At 44.2% G+C, this 20,043-nt stretch overlaps 1 protein-coding gene across 5 annotated transcripts in view; it reads right to left on the bottom strand.

The window, feature by feature from the left end:
• ZFAND6 (zinc finger AN1-type containing 6) overlaps window positions 1-20,043 on the bottom strand; it is a 1,173,263-nt gene that overhangs the window by 858,865 nt on the left and 294,355 nt on the right. The window lies entirely within an intron of this gene.

The raw sequence follows: 20,043 nt of genomic DNA, 5'->3' as shown, positions 1-20,043 counted from the left end.
CGTCGTGGTCTGGGCCTAAATAAGTGAGGCAGTAAGAGTGAAAGTTTCGGTGTGATATTTGCTTTCCACATGAGAGACAATTGTTAACTTACTCTGACATTGGTTATTGCAAGAAAAAAGGATCCCCAATGGGGTACTTGGCTTTAAAAGACTTCAACTTCATTTCGGAGACGAAAACTCAGGCAGTGGCCGACAGGCACTTGTGCGAACTGCTTCTGTTTGGGCTCCATGGCAAGAAAGACTGATGTAATGGCGTCGGCTGCCTTACTTTACACTACTGACGACCTCATGTCAGTCCTCAAGCGACAGCAGCCGATGCAGAAATACTAAGCATCTGGTATTCGGGCTGGCCGAGGGCTACCCTGGCAGGGATAACCCAAATGTGATGACCGCAACAGTGAAACACAAAGGACATCTACATCTTACACTACTGAAAAAACATTCAGAAGCAACTTAGAAATATCACCCAATATCACCCAAAATTAAATGCATACCACTTATCACAAAGTGCCTACTTATATTAGGAGATATACACCCAAACCCAGGTCCACTTAAGACCCCACTATCAACCAAGCAGAACTTTGACCTGTTAATTCTCAACACCAACACCAGCAACATATCCAATAAGCTTCCTGACCTATATGCATTTATATCCCACTACTCCCCAGACATACTAACCATCACTGAGACCTGGCTAAAACCCAATATCCAAAATGAAGAAATCTTTCCACCAGGATATAATAACTTAAGACAGGACAAAGTAGGCAAAAAGGGAGGCGGGTTGCAATTTTCTTTAAAAATTCTCTCAACATTAAACCCCTACAAATACCTCTACCCAAGTTTCATAACGCCAAAGTCTTAAGCACAACTCCACACCTAACCACCAAAAAAAAAAAAAAATCAGTATTCTTGGCTGTTATATACCCCCAGGAAACAACTCCCCCATTATTGAGGAAATACTGCAGTGGCTCTCAGAGAATCTGCAACAGGAAACTATCTTACTAGGTGACCTAAACACTGACTGGACAACTTGTAATTCTAACAACCCCACTAATCATATCAATCTCTTTGGTTTTTCACAACTCAATCAAGAACCCACTAGAGGTGATAAAAAAAAACAAAAAAAAAAAAAACAAAAAACAAGCAGTCCATTCTAGACTGGGCACTAGTCAATTACCCCAAACAAATCTACCAGGTAAGGATGCCTACCAGATGGTCTCAGTGACCATTTTCCCACTTTCCTCATATGCAAACGCACCAACATACTCAAGCCCATTACTTTTAGACAAGTTAGAGATGACCGTACACTTTTAGTTATGTACTTACCATAACTTTAGATGTTTGGGATCCATCTCGCCTACATTCTGTACTGATGGGTTCGGAGCCGATCCTCGGCTCCGACTCGGCACGCTATGCTATAGAGCGAAGTCTCTTATTGGCTGAGCTATTCTATGTCCCAGGATGCACCACCACTACTTCCCCAGATCTTGTTTGTCCGCACTCATGCACACACACATAACTGTTTATATAACATTGCCAGATGTTTCAAGATGAAACGATAGTACTCGGACCGTCCGGTCTCTTCTGATCTCCAAGGCAGGGGGAAGGAGGGTGGGTTATTAGGAATGTGGCGAGATGGATCCCAAACATCTAAAGTTATGGTAAGTACATAACTAAAAGATGTTATGTGATCCTATCTCGCCTACATTCTGTACTGATGGGACAGCGTCCCTAGCACCTGATTCCTGGGTGGCTCACTGGAAAACACTCCTGAGAACTGTGGAACCAAATGAAGCTCGACCCCGAGATGCCACATCCAATTTGTAGTGGGAAATGAAGGTGTGCGGAGAAGACCACGAGTCAAGCACAAATGTCGCTAATGGCAAGCTTAGAATGGAATGCTATTGAAGTAGCCATAGCTCTTGTAGAGTGAGCTTTGACAGAGGTTGAAGCTCTTTATTAGAAGAGGAATAAGCCTGACTAATACAGTCCCTGATCCACTTGGCAATAGTGACCTTTGTGACGGCTTTGCCCAATTTATTGTCCGAAAAGGACACAAACAATTGATCTGTTTTCCGTGTTTGTTGGGTCCTATCTAAATAAAAGCGCAATTGCCTGTGAACATCCAATGTGTGGAAGATGTATGTGGAAGATGGACTTTGTTTGAGTACTTTGGGAAGAAAACTGGAAGTTCTAATGACTGTTGCAGGCAAAAACTGGAACAAACTTTAGGGACAAAGGATGGGTTAGGCCTGAGGGATACTCTATCTTTGTGAAAAAACAGGTACGGTGGTTTGACAGATACAGCTTGAAGCTCTGAAACCCTGCTGGCTGAAGTAATTGTGACCAGTAAGGCAGTTTTCCAAGAAAGAAATTTCAAATCACAGGTTGCTGCCAGTTCGAAGGGGGAGGAGGTTAAGGCACGTAATACCACATCGAGATCCCACGGAGGAGCAGGATGAGAAATCGGAGGTCGTAAAAGCGCAGCACCTTTTATGAAGGTTTTACACAATCTGTTGCTCATCAAAGGTGGGTTTATAGATTCATGAAAATTGGAAATAGCTGCCAATTGGACCTTGATGGTAGAGACTGAAGAACCTTGATTGAATAGGGAAGTTAGAAACTTCAGGACTTCTGACACCGGGACAGTGATGGGATCTAGACCCCGGAGTTGAGCCCAAATAGCAAATCTCTTCCATTTGCTAGTATACAATTTCCTAGTGGCAGACTTGTGGGCCGAGGATAAGATACGTATGACTTCCGGGTCTAAAGTATGATTCCTGACTATAGTCGGAAGAGGAGGAGCCAAGCTAAGAGTGAAGAGACTGATGGAGTTGTCCCGACTGATGAATTAATAGGTCCGGGATCTGATCCAGGAACCATGGACTGTCCACAGTGCATACTTCCGAAGATAGGGAAACCATACCTGACGAGGCCAGTAAGGGGCAACTAAAATCATTTTGCTCCCTAAGTGAGTCGCCTTTTGGATCACTCTGGGAAGGAGGGGAAAGTACAGTTTTGTACCTACCATAAATGTAGATGTCCGAGAGGAATGCATCTGCAGTCCTTACAAATGGGTTGTCCTGTCGTCAGGCAGCCCTTCGGTCGGCCGGATTCCAAAGTCTGGGTCTGGCTTCGGCTGGTGTCGCACCTCACCCGACGTCATTGCGGCAGTTTTTCGGGTATAAAGGCATCAGCCGACGCCATTTTCCTCAGTGTTACTTGCCCCAGATGCCAGGTGCCCTCTTGGTAGGCTAAATTTGGATAAATGCCAAAGTTTCCAAATAGTAGAGAGCAAACACACAAAATAAACATGTATGTACATATATACAAACAAATACACCATAATAGATCCCCCCCAAGCTAGCTGAAGATTGGTAAATACCCTAGGAGTACCTCAGAGGGGAAGGAGGGTGGGTAATCCTGACTGCAGATGCATTCCTCTCGGACATCTACATTTATGGTAGGTACAAAACTGTACTATGTCCTTCAAGGATGCATCTGCAGTCCTTACAAATGGGTAGAATACCATAGCTAAACTAGGGGAGGAGGTAATGACAATAGATTATGGTGTAGTCAGGATCCCTTGCAAAACAGCAGTGGCAAAGCCAGCACGGGATCTAGAGTATAGAGGTAAGTTATAATGCCTGGCAAATGTATGCACGGAGGTCCAAGTAGCAGCCTCTATGATGTCCTTGGTAGCCACTCCTCGTAAGAAAGCTGTGGTAGTGGCTGTGGCCCTTGTGGAGTGAGGCCTGATGTTCTCTGGAGTTTTCTTTCCATGGTAGGAGTAACAAAGTCTAATGCAATTTCCTATCCATTTGGAGATTGTCTGTTTAGAAATTGGTTTTCCTTCTTTTCCTGTTGCATAAGCTACCAGAAGCTGGTCAGTTTTTCTATTGTTTTTTTGTCCTGTCCAGGTAGTAGCGTAATTGCCTGTGTACATCCAAGGTATGCAAGAGCTTTTCTCCCCTGTTCTGTGGTTTGGGGAAGAATGTAGGAAGGTGGATAGCCTGATTTAAAGAGACTCTGGATACCACCTTAGGCATAAATGTAGGATTTGTTCTCATGGACACTCTATCCTGATGGAAGATCAGGAAGGGTTGTACTGCCATTAATGCTTGTAGTTCGGAGACCCTTCTTGCTGAAGTTATTGCCAGCAGGAATGCAGTTTTCCAGGATAAGTATTGCAAGTCTGCTGTAGCTGCTGGCTCGAAAGGAGGTAGAGTCAGTTTTTCTAGCACAAAGTTCAAGTCCCATGCTGGCAATGGAGGTTTCCTGGGAGGTTTTACATTTTTAATTCCCCTCAGAAACTGCCTGAGCAGAGGATGCGAGAAGACAGGAGGATCCAAGCTGTATTGTGCTGAAATAGCTGATGCATGCATCTTTATGGAGGAATAGGACAGGCCTGTGTGGTAGAGTTCGGCCAAGTACTCCAGGATGTTGGCTATGTTCACCAGTGTCACATCTTGCCCCTTTGCAGCACTCCAGATGAGATATCTTTTCCATTTTGCTGCATAATTCTTTCGTGTTGAAGGTCTACGAGCCTCCAGGATTATGTCCTTAACCCTTTGGGATAAATTTGGGTTAATTTCTGTCATGTAATGTTCCAGGCAGTTAGCTGCAGAGTTTTTAGGTTTGGATGCAGAATGTTGTAGTTGTTCTGTGTCAGCAGTAATGGGATCAGGGGCAGTTTCCATATTTGTTCCCGGGACATGCTCCTCAGCAGTGGGTACCAATGTTGTCTTGGCCAGTCTGGGGCTATCAGAATGATCCTCGGATGTTCCTCCTTGATCTTGAGAAGCACCTTGTGCATCAAAGGAAGTGGTGGGAATGCGTATGCTGTCAGGCTTTTCCAACTGAAGGATAGGGAGTCCACCTTCCAAGCAAGTGGGTGGTAAGTCCTTGTGCAGAATCTCTTCAACTGGTGATTGTATGGGGATGCAAACAGGTCTATTTGTGGTAATCCCCATTCTCTTGTGTTGGCTTTGAAGATGTCCGGATGCAGCATCCATTCGTGGGCATCTGTTGTAGTTCTGCTTAGTATGTCTGCTAGAATGTTTTCCTTCCCTGGTACATAAATTGCCTGTAACTGAAGGTTGTAGCTTAGAGCCACATCCCATAGGTCTAGTGCCAGCCGGCATAGGGGGTATGAGTGTGTGCCTCCCTGTTTGTTGATGTACCACATAACTGTGTTGTTGTCTGTCCTTATCAACAGCTGGCCTTCGTGGAGAAGAAGTCTGAATGCCTGGATTGCCAATTTTACTGCCATCATTTCTCTTAGATTTATGTGCAGATGCAGTTGGTCTTGAGTCCATAGGCCTTGAATGCACTTGTCCATCATGTGTGCCCCCCAACCGAGGTCTGAGGCATCTGTCGTGATAGTTTGTCTTGGTTGACTTTTGCTGAAGGGCAGTCCTGTGTTTGATTGACGGGCCTGAGCCCACCATAAGAACTCTTGCTTCAGGCATGGGATCATTGGAATTTTGGTTTCCAGGCTGTGCTTGTGCTGAGACCACAAATTCTTTAGGTACCACTGTAGCTTTCTCATATGAAGCCTGGCATGAGGGACCAGAATTATGCAGGATGCCATGAAGCCTAGAGCTTGTAGCACTTTTCTTGCAGTTAGATGGCTCTGCTTTGTTAATGCCAAGAAGTAGAGAGGAAGTTGCTCTTTCTTTTCTGCAGTTAGAAATGCCATTTGTTTTGATGTGTCCAGTTCTGCACCCAGAAAGGTTATTATTTGGGATGGAATCAGCCTTGACTTTTTTGTATTGACTGTGTATCCCAGGGCTTGTAGCAGGTAGATGACTCTTTGTAAGTCTTCTGTTAATTTGCTTTTGTTGTCCGCTTGTATCAGGCAGTCGTCCAGGTAGGGATAGATTTGAATTCCCTGAAGTCTGCAATGAGCGATTACTGATGCCAGGCATTTCGTGAACACTCTGGGCGCAGTAGATAAGCCAAAGGGCAATGCTGAGAATTGATAATGCTCTGATCCTGCAAGAAATCTGAGGTATCTTCTGCAAATTGGTCTTATGGGGACGTGCAGGTATGCCTCCTTGAGATCTAGAGTTACCAGCCAAGACTCCTTGCCCAGCATGGGAAGAAGCTGCTGTAGGGTCAGCATTTTGAATTTTGGAACAATGAGGAATGTGTTTAGAGCGGACAGATCTAGAATAGGCCTCCATTTGTTTTCTTTTCTTGGTCTAAGGAAGAGCCTGGAGTAAAATCCCTTCCCTTGCTCCATGACTGGTACCTTTTCCACAGCACGCATTCTTAATAATTGAGATATTTGTTTTTAGAGCTTCTGCCCTTTGAGAAGGTGGTAGGTTTGGCATTCCTCTCTTTCCTGGTAATGTATGGAAATGGAACCTGTAACCTTTGTCTATAGTTTGCAAAATCCATTTTTCTCTTGTAATGCAGTGCCAGTTTTTTGAAAATAATGTTAGCTTTCCGCCTAAGGGCGCTTCTAGTTGTTCCCTGGTAGGCGGTGTCACCGCCAAGTCACTGTGATTGAGCTGTTGTAGTGGTGGTGGCTGTATCCGTGCCTCGTTGGTTGTTACCCTGGCAATGGCGACCCCTGTATGCACCTCTTGATTGGTTTCTGCCTCTAGAGCGCCTATTCCTGCCTCTTTGTGCTTTAGAGGAGTCTGGAAAGGACCAATTCTTGGAGGGCCAATTCCTGCTAAACCTTGGAGGTTGAACCTGTAAGAAATCTTTTACTGTTTGCACAGATTTTGCTTTCTCTTCCATCTTTTTCAGAACCTGCTGTGCGGGGGCACCAAATAAATTGACCTTGTCCATAGGTGCATCCAAAAGCTTAGATTTGACATGGTCTGGTAATGCCTGCTCTTTCAACCATGCATGCCTCCTGATAACTGTGCCAGTCATGGCTGATCTAAAGGAAGCCTCCAGTGCATCATAGCCAGATTTTAAAGAATGGTTACTAACCTGCTGTATGTTATGTAACATTTCTTGAATATACTTTTTATCTAAAGATTCATCAGAGGACAGCTTATTAGTCAACTGGTCAAGCATAAACTCTTGATATTGAATCATATGAAATTGGCAGTTCAAAGCTCTAGCTGACAAAGTAGCAGAGGTGTAAACTTTTTTACCCCATCTCTCTAAGGACCTGGATTCCCTTTCAGAGGGGAGGGGGTTTTTAGAAGTAGTAGCTACTACAGCTTTAGGGCCCTGGGAGATAGTCTCTGGATCTGCAAAAGGGGCCTTATATAAGTGGTGATGAGTGTCCGGGACCCTGTAGTACCTATCAGGTTTAGCAGGAGCCGGAGTTAAAGTATCAGGAGTAGTACAGGCATCATTAAATGCATCATCAACAACAGATAGAACTGGAGGAATAGCTAAAGGCCTATGCTGTGGTAAGTGTAGAAAGGTCCTAAGCCTTTTTCTAGAGTCTGAGAAATCTTGGCCCTGCCACTGAAATTGTTCCCTCATAGCATGCAAGGTTTTCCCAAAGGAAAATTCCTCAGGAGGAGAGGCTGAAGGGATGGACTCCTCAGCATCAGAGTCTTCGTAAGGAGAATAAGAAGCCTCAGGAGGGTCTGTATGATCTGAATCATCAGAAGAATCATCTGTGGCTACTGGTTCAGGGGGCTCTGCTCTAGGCCTCTTTCCTGGAGGAGGGAGAGAGGCCCTGTCTGAATGAGGCTGGGATCCACGAATTAAGTGATGAGATCCTGTGCCAAAGAAAGCATATGGGAACTGGTGCTGGGCCTGTGAGAGGGGGGCTTGGCAGGCACAGGTTTGGAAGTTTTGGCTGCTTTAGCCCTGGCAAAGGCCTTAATAGACATAGCTGGAGGAGGCCTAGCAGCTCCACGTGCAGGGGTAGAAATATCTAGTGGAATGGTGTCTGATAAATCCTGTGAAATCGCAACAGAAGGCTGGATTTCAGAAGCCGTTTCTACCAGTACAGAAGAGGCCTTGGTAGAAGGCAAGTTATCTGCTGAAGAAAGAACCGCTTGCTCGGTTTCGGCCGAAACCGAGACACTCGTGGATTGCTTAACCGCGGCTTCAGCCGAAACCGCGGACCGCGAGTGTCGGTCCTTTTCTTTGCGTTTTTTGGTTATTTGCGTAGTCGGAGGATCCGACGGCATAATGTAGGCAAAATCGGAGCCGAAAATCTGTTCAGCAAAGTCTGAGCGACGTCTAAGCGTCCGTTGGTTAAAAGAAGCACAGGCTAGACAAGCTGCTACGTCGTGGTCTGGGCCTAAGCAATGTATGCAATAGGAGTGGAAATCTTTATGAGGTATTTGTTTCCCACAAGATAAACAATTATTAACTTTCTCTGACATCGGCTGAGGCAAGAAAGAGTCCCCAACGGGGTACTTAGCTTTATAGAAGTCTTCGAAGTAGTATTCGGTAGTAGTAATCTCTGGATCTGACTGATCAGCACTTGCGAACAGCTTCTGCTTCGGGCGCCACGCGGCAAGAAAGACTGAGGAAAATGGCGTCGGCTGATGCCTTTATACCCGAAAAACTGCCGCAATGACGTCGGGTGAGGTGCGACACCAGCCGAAGCCAGACCCAGACTTTGGAATCCGGCCGACCGAAGGGCTGCCTGACGACAGGACAACCCATTTGTAAGGACTGCAGATGCATCCTTGAAGGACATCCGGAGGGAAGGCGTATAGCAAGCCGGTGGGCCAAGGATGGGCTAAGGCGTCCATGGGAATCTCCCCCGGAGCTGGAGTGAGAGAGAAGAATTTTCTGCACTTTGCGTTCAGCGGGGTTGCGAAAAGGTCGCAACAAGGAGTTCCCCATCTGCTGAAGATCTGAGTTGCCACTGCATCGTTCAGAGACCACTCGTGAGGAGAGAGAATAGTTCTGCTTAGTCTGCCGGCTATCACGTTGGATCTCCCAGGGATATGAGTCGCTACCAGAAAACGTCTGGTCGCCACTGCCCATTCCCAAACTCTCATGGCCTCTCTGCAAAGGGGGTAGGATCTGGTCCCTCCCTGCTTGTTCAGATACCAGACTACTGACATGTTGTCAGACTGAATGGCAATTACACCCTGAGGGAGGTAATCGTGGAGGGCTTGTAGAGATAGAAGCACCGCCCTCATTTCTAGAATGTTGATGTGAAGGAGACTCATCCGAGGACGACTTAGGGGACCCCTCCACATCATCAAGATCGGTGTCCGACGTGAGAGACTCATCGGGGGAGTTGACGTACTTCCTCTTACACAGTCTTTTCCTTGGGGGTTCCTCCGAAGAAGCTTCAGAGGGACCTCCAGGAGGGGGGGAACTCCACTGGGGGTGACCTCAGGCCCCGGGGCTCCGCTGTCTAGCAACAGGGGGACTACAAAAGACCCAGTCTCCGTGTGTAGGGAAGGTGCTGGTGAGACCGTGGAGGTAGCCAAAGAAGATTTGGCCAAAGCACTCCTCATAGCCCTGAAGGCCGGACCGCCAGAGTCCTGGGAAGGTCCAACCCCCGGGGCCACAACAGTAGACGGCACCCCTGCAGCTGACGCACCGAGAGGAAGGCTCGGAACCGAAAATATCGGTCCCGAAGCGTCACCCCCGGGGCCGACCGTGGAGGTCCGTGTACCGAACTCCGACTCGAAAGCCAGGGTCGGAGCCGACCCGAAAACCTCCATCGGCTCCACCAGCACCGGCTCCAACGGTGCCGAGGCTGTTGGAGGAGGAACCAGAACTACAGGGTGGGCCATCGGCTCCGAAGCCGATTGGGCTGGAGCCGAAACTAATTTCTGGAATACAGGAGACTGAAACAGTCTTTGGAGCACCTTGTCGATGTCCGAATCCGACATCTTGGAAGATCGGGAGGAGACCAACCGGGTCCGAGCAGACTTCTCCATCGGCTCCGAAGGACTGGGGGACCGGCTCCGAATAGACTCGATCAATATCGGTGCCGAGGGAGATTCCATAGCATTCCTCGGTGCCAAAGAGGGCTTCGCCGAAGGGGAAGAGTCTGAGCCGGCAACCTCATCGGCTCCAAAATCAGTGGAGCCGATAAAGGTGACCCGCCTCAAGCCCCAGCCATCGGCTCCAAACCAGAGGGGTCGAGGCTGGAGGCATCGAGGCAGACAGTTCCCTCGGCCCAAGTCCGTGGAGCCGATGGAGAAGCCTGCCTAGATTTCTTAGTGGTCGGTTCCGACGGGCTGGTCGGAGCCGACGATTTATTTTTCTTAGCTGGAGAGGAAGAGGAAGATAAGGCCTCTTCGAAGGAGGGTTTGATAAGCCCTTTTAAGATCAATTTATTTTTCCGCTTTTGGAGGACCCAAGAGGAAAAAGCGTGACACACGCTGCAAGACTCCTGAAGGTGTTTGGCGCCTAAACAGTACACGCATAAGGAGTGATCGTCCGTGATGGACATTTTGTAGTTGCATCTTGTACATTTTTTAAATCCTGAGGGTCTATGCTCCTTAGACATAATGCTTGTAGACACTTTACTTTGTCAGAGAAAAAAACACTATGGAACTCAGTACCAAGGGTTTACACAACAAAAAATTCCTTTTTTTTTTTTTTTTTTTTTTAAACAAGAGAAAAAAATACACGAATGACAAACACAACAACAGGAGGGCCAAGAACCCTCTAAATGAAACAGGTACTTGACCTCTCCGAAACAACAAGAAGACTCACTAAAGAACGAGGGGAAGGCCCCTCTAACTTAAAAGGAAACCTTTCCCTGTCCAGACACAAAATTTTACCACAAAATTTCCACAAAAACACAATTATACACAACAATAGCTGTTAAAACAGCTTTTGGGTTAAGATTAAAGAAATTCTTGACAGAAAAACTCTCAGAAAAAAAGCACTTGGCTCAGCCAAGTTCGAGACCACGTCCTAGCTTGTAAGCGGCAAACGAGATCTAGGGAAGTAGTGGTGGTGCATCCTGGGATATAGAATAGCTCAGCCAATAAGAGACTTCGCTCTATAGCATAGCGTGCCGAGTCGGAGCCGAGGATCGGCTCTGAACCCATCAGTACAGAATGTAGGCGAGATAGGATCACATGACATCTAAACTTACAGGACCTTAACTACACTCTAAAACAAACTAACTGGGAACCACTACTAATCTTAGGTTTAGACCAGGCCGTCGACTACTTTAACAGTACTCTCTTAAATGTCCTTAACCGAGTTGCTCCTATTAGGAAAATCAGAGTCACTTCTATTCTCCATATTTACAAACAATTTACACACCTCTACCCAGCATGCTTCACTTATACAGTATGCTGATGATTCGACTCACCTGCCCTGCTCCATCCCTTTCCACTCTACAACTCACTCAAGAATCCTTTAGTTCTGTAGAAAAATGGATTACAGATATTCAACTAATCCTAAACCTCAACAAGACAAAACTGCTACTTTTTACCCCCAACAAATCTATCTCTGCCCCTCTATCCTTTAAAATCTCATCCAAAAATCGCACCATCATATCTCCCTCTGATCACATCAAACTCCTTGGTGTCTAAATTGACAAAAACCTCCTCTTTAATGTTCATATCTCACAGACTATAAAAAGGTCCATAAAAAAATGGGTACCCTGTATAGGCATAAACAATTCCTCTCAAAACAGGCATGGATCACCCTAGCCCAAACCCATTTATTGTCCACTCTAATGTACACCGCACCAATTCTTACCCAAATTAGAAAACTTGATCTTGCCAAACTGGAATCATGTTATAATAAAAAAAATTCCAAAGTTTGCTAATAATTCCACTTTCAAAACCCATCACTGTCAATCTCTAAGGGAACTACTAATGGTTAGAACTTGCTCCGTTACTCAGTTACCAGCAGTTAGTCATTGCCTATAATATAGCCAAATATCCTGATAAAACCCCAGCACTAAGTCAGTTACTCTCTCTCTACTGAACAAATTGCCCTCTCCGCTCCACTGACAAATTGCTCCTCTGCATCTCTAAGGCTAATAAGCGCAGGGAAAGCTCAATTTTCCCACTCTATAGCTCGAACCTGGAACAACCTCCCCCCTTCTCTGACTACTGCCCCCACCAACACACATTTTAAAAATGCACTAAAATCTCATCTAATGAATACATGGCTATGTCCATGTATTACATAAATTTCAGTGTCTCAGCTCTCTTTACACCCTCCTTCCCACTACTGCTAATGTAAATATGCTACAGTTGGGTATTATGCCACTCTTGTCCATGTCACTTGTATTCTTCATACCCCACCTCACAGATTTCCAGTAGAAGTTTGATAGTATATGTCTTTCTATCAATGTATTTTGCCTATATACTGCTGATATATGCTTGTAGTATAGACTGGATTTTATGGGACTTTCATATCTGTAATTTACCTCACTTATTGTTGATATATGTTAGCTTGTACTATTTTTGTTTAATTGTTAATCTCACTGTGGAGCTTTTCTCCCTGGGCCTCCGGTGTAAATAGACCTGCGTCCAGTCGGATTATCCTGGTAAACAAATGTAAAATAAATAAAAATAAATAAATTGTTGCAACACAATCTCCAGAACCACTGTTCTAAGCACAATTGCCCCCATTAAAAGGCCACCTTCTTTGACTAAGATGGGCACAGCCTTTCTTTTTATAAGCCATTTGCCATTTTGATAGTATAAGTGGCTTGTTCACAAAACACTTCTTGCAGGAACCCCTTCTAGCCAACATTAAAAGTGCATCTATCTGCCACACACATATATGTATACACATACATTTTATATATATATATATATATATATATATATATATATATATATATATATATATATATATATATATATCTTGTTTTTAGAAAGGGGATATTATTTAGATTTACTGCAAAATACAGCTCCAGAGATTCAAAACGAAAGACCCATTGAGTGTCCACCTATATTGTTAAAAGGATTTACAAGTAACAAAAAGAAAAACAACAAAAAAAAGTGGGAAACAAGAATCAGTGTGTGCCTACGTGATGTTGGGATAGGACTGTAAATAGTTTTATGATCAGAACAGTTATAAACAACAACTGGAAGGTTAGTGAGGGTAATAGAGATCCAAGTTCTGCTTTGGGTAATGGTCCTAGCGTTGTATACAAGAAAAATGGCAAAATTAAACAGTTGTTGGAAAATTCAAATACAAGTTTGTCATCATCTGGTACTACAAAAAGCTTGGGAATTTACAAGTGCAACAATTGTAGTGTTTGTAAGTTCATATATGAATGACCATGTTTGGCATTAAGTCACATACCTTTTACTATAAAAATGCCTGGTAGATTTTTTTGTAATAATAAAAATGTGGTCTATATTGCATTGTGGTCTGTTTGTCTGGCATTTTATGTCGGAATGACCACGAGACGTTTATGTAAAAGAATAAAAGAAATAACATAATTATGCACAAAAGGAAACAAAAGATGAAAACAATGCTCTGTATAGACATTCAGTTAAGTGTGAAGGTTTTAAGAAATTTACCTTTACTATACTTAATTGTATTTACCAGAACAAGACAGGTGGCAACATTAAGAATAAAGTAGAAATAAAAGAGGCAGAAGGGCAAATAAAGCTGGCTGCTGATAGACTCCCTGGCTTAAACGATGTTATTAACATACAGTGTTTTTTAGTGGACAGTACACTGACTATTTAATGTCAATTGATGTTTTACACTTGTGACTGGCTAGTAATGTAATTAGTATATTGGTTTTAATGTATAAACATAGGTGGTTGAGGATGTTAATTTTGTTTTCTGAGGAAGTCTGGTGATGAAACCATTGATTAAACTTTGTACTACGCTAATTATTTTCTTACCGTCTTTGTGCTGCCAGTGTTTCATTTTTTTTTCAGATATACAATGACTTTGTACTTAGATAAGAAGTTAACAGCACCAATCACAATAAAGATGCAAAACTTTGGATGCACCACTGTTCCAATCACTGTCATTGTTGAAGTGCGCCTACAGCAAAGCCTTTGTTGTAATTTCTATTTTCAATATAAATAGCCATGCAAAAGTATATATTACTCATTACTGCTATGTATAACTTAGAGCTGATGAAGCTCTGAAAATGAAGCATTCATCTCGTTTTAACTTAATAAACTGCTGTTTAAACAAGTATTTCCAGTTTGAATCCTTTAAAGTTATTTTTAATACGAATGCAAAATGATCTTTGCCAAAGATCATACACAAGTTGTGACAATGGTCACTTTAGTAATTTATATGCCAATATCAAGAGCAGTCATTCCTGCACAATTTGTTTTCCATTTTGTTCATTTGTTCTTCCTTAGGGAAAGTGTATATTACCCCTAATGCGGGAAAACTACGTTTCCTTGGTACTAGTATATACGGTTTCCCTCAAATTGACTGAACATTTGTTTGGTCAATGAGTAATGGGAGGGTGTTTAATATCGAATGTACGGATAGCTGAAAGTTCAAAATTTCAAGGGACTGTTTTGTTGTGAAGGGTGACTGGGACTGGAGGGAGTGAGAGCACTGGGGTGCATATTGCGGGGTAGTTAGGGTCAAGGATAGCTGGGGGGACAGGTTTTGTATGTTTGCGTGCTAGTGTGTGTATTTTTAGGGTTATGGTCAGGGTTAGGTTAGGGGGTACATACAGTGATGCTAGTGTATGTTTGGATGTCAGAGTTATGTGAAGGGTTTCCTTAAGTTAAGGTGTGGGGTTAAGGTTGGGAAAAGGGGCAGTATTAGGGTTGGCACCCATTACTAAGCGGGTAGAGGGAGGCGGATTATTGGCATTCACTGATCAGATCCATGGTCAGGTTGTTCTCCTTTCATATGCTTTACACACACACACACACACACACACACACACACACACACACACACACACACACACTGGCAACTTGAGTATTAATAAAACACTGTGATAAGAACGGTCTAAAAGCATGCAATACACTATTTCGAGGAAGAGACTCATTTGCCAGAAGAAAACCATGATACACCATTTCTGAACAGAAGAAAATAATGAAAATGATCAAGATAACTTAATATTCAGTTATTAGTGCTTGCAAGAGAGACTGTTCATACTAAATGTTTGACATGAATCTATACCATGACAGAAATGCTGGGCCAGATTCCAAAACAATTGCTCACTGATTCTGAAAGGCTTGCTCTCAGGTTAAGTGACTTACTAGCATGAAAGTCCTATCTATAAACAGGCTTACACCACTGACCAGATTCCTAAACACTGCTTTCAGTATAAGTGGCCACTAACACTAAAGTACAGTTGTGTATACTTACCATAAATGTAGATGTTCGAGTGTATTCACTGTTGCAGTCATCACATTTGGGTTATCTGCTTGCAGTAGCCCTCAGTCGGCCTGATTATCAAAGTCTTGGGTCTTGCATCGGTTGCTGTCTCATCTTCCATGACATCAGGTAGTCAGGGGTATAAAGCATGCAGCCGATGCCATTACATCAGTTTTTCTTGCCCCAGATGTCAGGTGCCCCTAATGAAGTATATATATATATATATATATATATATATATATATAAGCATAGTAAAGGAGAGTAGAGGTATAGCCAAGAGAAGTCAGGGGGCTGGAACAGTGAATACACTTGAACATCTACATTTATGTTAAGTTTACACAACTGTACTATGTTCTTTGTGTTTTGCTGTTGCAGTCATCACATTTGGGTAGATTCCCAAAGCTAGGTATGGGAAGGGGAATTTAGATAACATTAGGACTAGCTATAAGGCCCTGCAACACTGCAGTGGCAAAGCCAGCTCTGGATTTAGAGAAAAATTGGTAAATGGTAATGCTTGGTAAAAGTATGTATAGAACTCCGGGTAGCAGCTTCTAGGATGTCACTGGTAGGGACACCTGTGAGAAAGGCTGTAGAGGTAGATGCAGCCCTGGTTGAATGGGGTCTAATCCCCTGTGTTTTCCATGGTACTTACAGCAGAAATGAACGCAATGGCCTATCCCTTTAGAAATGGTTTGTTTTGAATAGCCTCCCCCTCTGCCCCTGCAGCAAATGCCACCAGCAGTTGTTCAGATTTCCTTTGAGGTTTAGTCCTGTCCAAGTAAAATCTAAGTTGTCTGTGCACATCTAAAGAATGCAGTATCCGTTCCCCTTTATTCTGTGGATTAGAAAAGAAGGTTGGCAAATGAATGAACTGAACTGATTAAGAGCCACACTGGATACCACCTTGGGCATGAAGGACACCCTGTCTGCATGAAAGATGATGAAAGGCTCCACTGCCATAAGGGCCTGTAATTCAGATACCCTTCCTGCTGAAGTGATTGCTACAAGGAAGGCTGTTTTCCAAGAAAGGAATTTTAAATCTGCACTTGCAGCTGGCTCAAAAAGAGGGAGAGTGAATTTTTCCAATACAAAGTTAAGGTCCCAGGCTGGAGTAGGGGCTCTCCTGGGTGGTCTTACGTTTTTGGCCCCTCTGAGGAACTGCTTGAGCAGTGGATGAGAGAAGAGGGGTGGTTCTGTGTTATAATGAGCTGAAATGGCTGAGGCATGAATTTTGAAGGAGGAAAAAGAAAAGCCCTTGTGAAGCATCTCAGTTAAGTATTGAAGAATCTGAGGTAAACTGGGCACTGCTGTGCCCATCCCTTGAGTTTGGTTCCAGGCACAGAATCTTTTCCATTTTTCAGCATAAGATTTTCTAGTACTAGGCCTCCTTGTCTCCAAAATGACATCCAACACTTGTTTACTGAGGGATAGTAACGGAGAGATTAGCCAGGCTGCCAGGTTCAGGGTTTGAAGATGAGGGCGCAAAATCTGGTTCTCCTGCTGTGAACACAGGGTAGGGGTCTGAGGCAGGTGCCATAGAGCCAGCAGTGACACACTGCGCAAAAGGGGGTACCAGTGTTGCTATGGCCAGTCTGGTGCAGTCAATATCGTCCTTGGTTTGTCCTGTTTGATTTTTAGTAGTACTTTGGAAAGGAGAGGCAGAGGAGGAAAGGCATAAACTGGTAGATTTTTCCAGCTGAAGGACAGAGCATCCACTTTGCAAGCTTGTTTGTGGAGAGTCCTTGTGCAGAATTTGTCCAATTGGTAGTTTTGGGGGGAAGCGAACAGGTCTATATCTGGGCTCCCCCATTTGTTTATCAACATGTTGAAAAGACTTTGGTTCCAGTTTCCACTCGTGTGGGTCCATGAGATTTCTGCTTAGTTCATCTGCCAGTGTATTTAGTTTTCCTGGCAGGAATTAAGCCTGTAGATGCACTTGGTAGCTCAAGGCTGTGTTCCACAGAGCCATGGCTAGTCTGCAGGGGGGGGGGGGTAAGAATGGGTACCCCCCTGCATGTTTATGTAGCATATAACAGTGGTGTTGTCCATCTTTACCATTAATTGTCCTGGAAGAATGTGGTCCTTGAAGGCTGTCATAGCATTCTGTACAGCTAACATTTCTTTTTGAATGATATGCAGGTGCATTTGACTTGGGTTCCATTTGCCCTGAATGCACTTCCCTGCTAGGTGAGCCTCCCTTGCATAGTCTGATGCGTCTGTTGTTAGGGTTTGGGCGGCAGGGGGTAGAGTGAATGGTAGTCCTTTTTGGTGGCAGGCCTCTGCCCACCAAAAGAACTCTAACCGTAGGCAAGGTATGATAGGAATCATTGCTTCTAGATCCTGAGAATGTTGACACCATAGGCTTTTTAGATACCATTGTAGTTTCCACATATGCAGTCTTGCATATGGCATTAGTAGAATGCAGGAGGCCATGAACCCCAAGGCTTGCAGTACTTGCCTTGCAGTTAGGGTTTTTGTGCCATTAGTTTGAAGTAAGTTGTCAAATTAATTTGTTTCTCTGGCGTGAGGGAAGCCATCTGGGAAGTTGTGTTCAAGCTTGCTCCCAGGAATATAATTTGTTGACAGTGTACCAAATGTGATTTCTTTTCGTTTATGGTGTACCCCAGCCAAATTAGCACCTTTTGTACAAATGATACGTGATTCAAAAGTATGTCCTGGCTTTCTGCCTGAATTAGACTATCGTCCAGGTATGGGCTTATTTGAATATTTCTTTGCCTGCAAAATGCAATGACTGGAGCTAGGCACTTTGTGAATACCCTGGGTGCAGTAGATAAGCCAAAGGGCAGTGCAGAGAACTGATAGTGCATGTAGCCTGCTTTGAAGTGTAGGTATCTTCTGCAAGATTCTCTGATTGGGATGTGCACATAGGCTTCCTTTAAATCGAGTGTTGCCAAACCAGGCATCTTTGCCTAGCATAGGAAGCAACTGGTGAAGAGTTAGCATCTTGAATTTTGGAAACACCAAAAAGGTGTTTAAGATAGACAGGTCCAGGATAGGACGCCATGAATCGTCTTTTCTGGGTACCAGGAAAAGTCTTGAGTAGAATCCTTGTCCCTTTTCCTCTTCTGGTACAGTATGAATAGCCTTTACGCCTAAGAGAGAGAGTACTTGCTGTTGAGCCTCTGCCCACTGATTTGGGGGTAGATCTGGCCAACCGTTTGGGGTTGGTAACGTGTGGAAGTGAAATCTATATCTTTGGGAAACTATATTTAAAAAACATTTGTCCTGGGTAATGAGTTCCCATTTTTTTGCCTGTAGAGCAATCTTTCCCCCTAAAGGAGCAGTCAGTTGAGAAGTGCTTGGAAGTTTTAAAGTTAAGCCATTGAGACAGTTTACCATAGGGGGAGTCTTACTACTCCCTGATTTGGAAGTGGGAGCCCTCCACTGCTAAGTCCTGTGCGTACCCTGGGACTGAAGCCTGGGTGGTCTGCTGGGTCTGGGTTTGGACTGAGAAGGCCTGGAAGAGGCAGGAAAGGACCAATTCTTAGAGGGCCAATGCCTACTAAATCTTGGAGGCTGTACTTGTAGGAAATCTTTAAAAGTTTGCATAGACTTAGCTTTTTCCTCCATCTTTTTAAGAACTTCTTCTGCTTTGTTGCCAAACAGGCGGTCCGGATTTAAGGAGCATCCAGTAATTTAGCTTTAACATGATCTGGCAAGGATTGCTCCTTAAGCCAAGCATGCCTTCTAAGTACAGACCCAGTGACAGCAGCCCTGCAAGATGCCTCTAGTGAATCAAAACCACATTACAAAGTATGTTTTCCAATCTGTTCAGCAGAATGCATTAAATCCTGTAAATCCTTATTTTCAGCAGTGTCAGGAATCAACATCATTTTCTGTTTAAGCAATCCAATAATATGCTGCTGATACTTATGAAACTGGCAGTTTAAGGCCCTGATGGCCAAGGATGCAGAAGTGTAGACCTTCTTACCCCATCTATCCAGCGCCCTGGAGTCTCTATCAGAGAGGGTAGGATTTTTGGCAGTAGTAGCCTTAATGCCCTTTGGTCCCTGTGAAATGCTCTCAGGATCCGCAGTAGGATTTTTAAAAAGGAACCTGGGATAGTCAGGAACCCTGTAATATCTATCAGGTTTTCGGGGGGGCAGGAGGTAAAGAGTCAGGGGCCAAACTAGATTCCGAAAAGGCATCATCAACAATGTCTAGTACAGGAGGGATAGCTAAAGGCCTGTACTGGGGCAGGAGTAAGAAATCCCTAAGCCTCTTTTTAGAATCAGAATAATCCTGGCTTTCCCAACAAAAATGCTCCATAAGAGTATGCAAGGTTTCACCAAAAGAGAAATCCTCTGGGGGGGGGGGCAGAGGGAATAGAGTCCTCTGCATCAAAATCCTCATCGGTAGATAAGGGTAAATTCTGGTCATCAGAGGAAACAGAAATTTCAGAATCCTGGTCCGAAGTATCATAAGCAAATTCAGTCCTAGGTCTCTTAGAGGGGGAAGGTTGGCTTCCCCTGATTAAAGTAATAAGGTCTTCAGCCATTCTTATCATTTGATTTTTAGGCATAGAGGCCTGACCATGTGGTCTGGGCATCAGTTTTCTAGGCACAATTCGAGTTTTAGGCCTTGAAGAAGAAGATGGCATCGGTTTAATATGCAAGTCAGTAGGCCTGAATACACCCTCAGAAGCCGGTGCCTGCACAGCGGCTCTGGACCTATCCAAGGTAGAGACATCCGCAGATTCCACAGTTGAAGCATCTCGTGGCATAGGGGACTCCGAATGGGTCTCAGTAAAGGCATGCGAATCTGAAGTACTGGGTATCAAGAGCTGCAAAAGCACCTCACTAAGTACAGGTGAACTGGTTT

Source organism: Protopterus annectens, chromosome 7.part0 (assembly GCF_019279795.1).
Source record: "Protopterus annectens isolate FY-2018-M chromosome 7.part0, PAN1.0, whole genome shotgun sequence".
In the NCBI taxonomy this organism is placed as follows: Eukaryota; Metazoa; Chordata; order Ceratodontiformes; family Protopteridae; genus Protopterus; species Protopterus annectens.
The sequence above is the reverse complement of the archived record's forward strand: the minus strand, read 5'-3'. Positions and strand labels throughout refer to the sequence as shown.